The sequence below is a fragment of the Narcine bancroftii genome, chromosome 1 (genome assembly GCF_036971445.1).
Source record: "Narcine bancroftii isolate sNarBan1 chromosome 1, sNarBan1.hap1, whole genome shotgun sequence".
Lineage (NCBI taxonomy): Eukaryota > Metazoa > Chordata > Chondrichthyes > Torpediniformes > Narcinidae > Narcine > Narcine bancroftii.
The window spans coordinates 275,850,057-275,856,056 of record NC_091469.1 but is presented as its reverse complement, the minus strand read 5'-3'; positions in this window follow the sequence as shown (position 1 = coordinate 275,856,056).

Genomic DNA, 6,000 nt, shown 5'->3' with positions numbered 1-6,000 from the left:
ACAGCTAGTTAAGAGGAAGAAGGAAGCATACATAAGTTTTAGGAAGCAAAAGGCAGGAAGAAACACGAAAGGACTTGCGAGTGTTAGAAGAGGGCACAGAAAAGCTTGGCAAGTAGGATTCATGAAGGTGTTCCATATATACGTGAGCGTGAAGGTAGGGCTGCTTAAGGATAAAGGAGACAACATGTGCCTGGAAGTGGAGGAGGTAGGAGAATGCTCAAATGAACACTTTATTTCTTTGTTCACCAGAGAGAGGAATTTTGGTTACGGTGAGATCAGAATAGAGCATATTGAAGTTAAGGAAGAGGAAGTGCTGGATCTTCTTAAAAACATTAGGATTGATAAGTTCCTGGGACTGGATGAGATATACCTCAGGTTACTACAGGAAGTGAGGGAAGAGATTGCTGGGGTGTGTAGGCAATAAATCAAAGAGTTGTGAGTGATGAAAATAATGCTCTCAGGTGCATCTATTTCAATGCAAGGAGTATTGTAGGAAAGGCAGATGAGTTCAGGTTATGGATTGGAATTTGGAATTATGACATTGTGGCCATCAGTGAAACTTGATTGCAGGAGGAATGAAAGGGAGAGGAGCAGCATTGCTCATCAGGGAAAATATCACAGCTGAGAGGGCTTGTCTACTGAGGCTATATACGTGGAGCTGAGGAACAGGAAAGGTATGACCTGTAACAGCACTGATTCACCACAGCTTACAAACAAAGAATACACTCACTTGTTTCTTTCAGCACACCATGAGGTTGACTTACTTTTATTATTCACGAGACACAACATTGCGTTCTTCAACTCCCCAAACACCACCCAGCTAAACTCCTCTGTCCTTCTCATTGGCTCACTGCCACATGGATGATCGTGACACTCTCATTCTCCTCCTCCTGTATCTGAGATTCATCACCCATATTAGAAACATAGAAAATAGGTGCAGGAGTAGGCTATTTGGGCCTTCAAGCCTACATCGCCATTCATTTTGATCATGGCTGATCATCTACTCAGTAGCCAGTACCTGACTTCTCCCCATACCCCTGATCCCCCTTAGCCATAAAAGTCAAATCTAACTCCCTCTTAAATATAGATAAGGAACTGGCTTCAACTACTTCCTGTGGCGAAGAATTCCACACATTCACCACTTTCTGAGAGGATTTTTTTTCTCATCTCAGTCCTAAAAGTTTTCCCCCTTATTCTTAAACCGGTTCTGGTATTCCCCAACAATAGGAACAACCTTCCTGCATCTAGCCTGTCCAATCCCTTAAGAATTTTATACGTTTTGATAAGATCCTCCTCAATTTTCTAAATTCCAGTGAGTATAAGCCTAGTCAATCCAGCCTTTCCTCATATGTAAGTCCTGCCATCCCTGGTATCAATCTAGTGAACCTTCTTTGTACTCCCTTTATGGCAAAGATGTCTTTCCTCAGATAAGGAAACTGTACAAAATACTCCAGGTGTGGTCTCACCAGGGCCCTGTGCAATTGCAGTTGAACCTCTCTGCTACTGTACTCGAATCCTCTTGTTATGAATGCCAACATACCATTCGCTTTCCTCACTGCCTGCTGTACCTGCATGCCCACTTTCAATGACTGGTACACAGTGACACCCAGGTCTCGTTGCATCTCTACTTTTCCTAATCGGACACCATTTAGGTAATAATCTTTTCTCCTGTTCTTGCTTCCAAAGTGGATAACCTCACATTTATCCAAATTACATTGCATCTGCCATGTATTAGCCCACTCACCTCACCTGTCCAAGTCACCCTGCATCCTCTTAGCATCCTCAACTCTGCCACCCAGCTTCATGTCATCTGCAAATTTTCTATTCCCTCATCTAAGTCATTGATGTATATTGTAAATAACTGGGGTCCTAGTACTAAGCCTTGTGGAACCCCACTCGTCACTGCCTGCCATCCTGAAAATAACCCTTTTATTCCTCTTTGCTTCCTGTCTGTCAACCAATTCTCTATTCACCTCAATACCATACCTCCTATACCGTGTGCTTCAAGTTTGTACACTAATCTCCTTTATAGGACCTTATCAAAACCTTCTGAAAGTCCAGATATACCACATCCACTGGTTTTCTCTTATCCATTCTACAAGTTACATCCTCAAAAAATTCTATAAGATTCGGCAGCCATGATGTTCCCTTCATAAAACCATGCTGACTCTGTCTGATGATATCATTACTTTTCAAATGTGCTGCAATCGTATCTTTAATAACTGACTCTAGCATTTTCCACACTACCAGGCTAACTGGTCTATAATTTCTCATTTTCTCTTTCCCTCCCTTCTTAAAAAGTGGGGTTACGTTATCCACCCTCCAATCCTCAGGAACTAATCCAGAATCTAAAGAGTTTTGAAAAATTATCACTAATATATCCACTATTTCTTGGGCTACTTCATTAAGCTCTCTGGGATGAAGACTATCCGGCCCTGGGGATTTATCTGGCTTTAGTCCCTTCAATTTACCTAACACAACCTCTCGACATATTTATTTCCTTCAGTCCTCACATTAGATCCTTGGTCCTCTACTATTTCCTTGAGATTATTTATGTTTTCTTTAGTGAAGACAGAACTAAAGTAGTTATTCAATTGGTTTGCCATGTCCTTGTTCCCCATGATGAATTCACCTGTTTCTGACTGTAATGGACCCACATTTGTCTTAATCTCTTTCTCTTAACATATCTATAAAAGCTTTTACAATCATTTTTTAAAGTTCCCTGCTAGCTTTCTCTCATAATCACTTTTACCTTTCCTAATTAATTCTTTTGTCCTCCTCTGTTAAACTCTGAATTTCTCTCAGTCCTCAGGAATACTGTTTTTTTCTGGCTCGTTTATATGCTGCTTCTTTGGATTTGATACTCTCCCTGATTTGCCTTGTTAGCCACGGATGAACTACATTCCTTGATTTATTCTTTTTCCAAACTGGTATGTACAATTATTGTATTTCATCCAAGCTATCTTTAAATAATTGTCACTGCATTTCCACCATTAGTCCTTTAAGTATCATTTGCCAATCTATCTTAGCCAATTCATGTCTCATATCATCAAAGTTACCCTTGTTTAAGTTCAGAACCTTTGTATCTGAATTAACTCTGTCACTCTCCATCTAAATGAAGGAATCCTCCATATTGTGGCAACTATTGCCGAAGGGGTTCGCACAAAAAGATTGCTAACTCTTCCTCAATACCCAGTCTAGAATGGCCTCTTTCCTCGTTGGTTACTCAGCATGTTAGTTGAGAAAACAATCTCGCATACATTCTAATAAATCCTCTTACTCATTACCCTTACCAATTTGGTTCATCTAATCTACATGTAGATTAAAGTCACCCATTATAACTGCTGTACCTTGTTATCCAGGAGTTCGCTGTTCGATGCCTGGAGGATGCTGATTCCCAAACTTCTTTTTGTATAACTAACGGTACCCTTGATTAGAGGGAGGGGGTAGATTAGTTTTAGTTGTATAGGTTTTCTTTTTTTTAAATCTTTTTTTTACCCAAATAATTTGTTAAGTGGATTTAATTATGTACATTAAGAATATGTTAATTGCTTTGTTTTTCATATGAATAGGCAACTGGCTAATGCTGTTATATTATTCTTTCTGATATTTTTTACATGTATATGAAATGATTGGTTATGTATCTCAACTGAATTTTGTATGCAAGTTTATATATTTAACTCAATAAAATATTTTAAAAAGAAAAGGAATATTGCGTTCAGTTCTGGTTGCCTTATTACAGGAAGGAAACTGGAGATGGTGCAGAGATTTATCAGGATGTTGCCTGGATTGAAGAATGTGTCTTGAGGCAAAGTTAACAGAGCTAGGGCTTTTCTCTTTGGAGCAAAGAAGGATGAGAGGTGACTTAATAGAGCACTACTACAAGATTAGAGAGGCATAGATAAGGTAGACAGCCAGCACCTTTTCCCCAGGACAAGACTAACAAACACCAGAGGACATCTGTACAAAGTGAGGGGAGGGAAGTTTAGGGGAGATGTCAGGGGTAAGTTTTTTTTTTTAAGAGTGTAGGGGTGCCTGAAATGCAATGCCAGGGGTGTTGGTGCAACTGGGAAATTTAAAACACTTAGACAGGCTCATAGAGAAAGAAAAATAGTTTATGAGTTAGGGAAGGTTTAATTTTTTGAGTGGGTTTATTTAGGTCAGCACATTGTGTGACAAAGGGCCTGTACTGTGCTGTAATGTTCTCGAACTTACAAAGTGAATAGTCAGGCCTTGAAGAGTAGAACACAGAGAAACTCAGAATTACAGATACATGATTCATGAAAATGGTGACAGACAGGTGGTGAAGTGGGCATTTGGTACATTTGGCTTCATCAATTAGGAGGGCATTGAGTACAGGAACAGGAATGTTGCATTGCTAATGTGCAAGATGTTGATGAGTCTACATTTGGAATATTGGAAATATATAATTAAGATGGGAAGAGCGCTAAAAAGATTTATTATTGAGGAAGGCAACAATGAAAATAATAAAAGGTTTGGGCAGTGTTGCTTGGATTTATGAAAGTCATAGTCAGGATGAGATGCATCCAGAAGTGCAAATATTCTCTAATTTTGTGGATGCTGTTGGAATGGAGGATTGCAGATATTGCATTTCTATTTAAACTGGAAAAAGGGTAAATACTGCAAAATACAAGACAGACTAATCCAGTGCGATACCTTGAGTGGCATTAACCCAGGGCAAAATTTATTGACATTTGGAAAAGAGTTGGCTAACAAAGATATCTTGTTAAAGGCAAATTTGGTTTAACTTGCTTGATTGAGTACTTTGAAGTTAGAGATGGAAATAAGAGCAGAGTGGTCTTCATACCACTTTAGACAACAGTGGGAACATTATGTGCAGTTCTTGTCATCATACTCCATGAGATCTGATTGCATTGGAGAGTGTATAGGGATTTGCCTGGGATGGAATGTTTCAGTTATGAGGAGAGATTGAACATCTAATATATATTTGTGCATGTATGACCATTTGTTTGTCTGTTCTCAATGCAAATCAATATGGAGCACTCTAAAAATGACCAAGGAGGTTCAGAAGGGGCAACATTTGAAGCTGAATGTCATGACCACATAGAATTTAACCTTTAAGATCATAGGAAGTTCAAAAGTGTTTTTTGAATAGCTTGCACTGACTTGCATTACTGTTTATTATACAACTATTTACTGGTACTGACTTGCACTACTATTTACTATAATTGTGGTAACATTTGATGCTGAATGTCACGACCACATTAAATTTATCCTTTAAGGTCATATGAAGTTCAAAAGAAATTGAACTTGCACTAGAAACACCTCAATTAGTTAAAGTCATCATATCATCATGGAGAAATGTTAGAAAATTCCACCTATCTACCAACATGAGCGCATATCTACATAGAGATCAGCAATTTGCAACCTATTGCAACTGGGCAATGACAAAATCAAATTAAATGCTCAAGGAACAAATGATATGGGACCAATAGTATAAAAGTATCATCTGTTGATTAACTGAAAGCAAAGGTCTTCCCAAACCTTTTTGAAAACTACCAGAATCACAGGTGGTTGTGTGAAAGAGCAATATTAGCTCCAAAGACCAATGCTGTCTACACAGTTTTTGCAGCAGCTACTTGGTAATGCTCATTACAAGTCAGTTGACACAGTTCCTGATCAGATTCAAGTGGTCAACTATCCCAAAGTTTCTAAATTCACTGGAACTTCTAGGAGTCCCACCAAATTGTCTCAGTCTAAAAGTAGGAGCACTGATCATGCTCCTTCATAACACTGGTACATTAGAACAAGACTCGCTGTTAAGAACCTCATGCCCCCATGTTAATGAGGCGGCAATACTTTCTGGATGTGGCAAGGGAGATGCACTCGTTTTGAGAATTCCCATATGCACTCGTTTTGAGAATTCCCATATGCACTCGTTTTGAGAATTCCCATCATTCCCACTAATATGCCATTTGAGTTCAAGAGATTTCAACTTCCCATTGCTTCATGTCCATC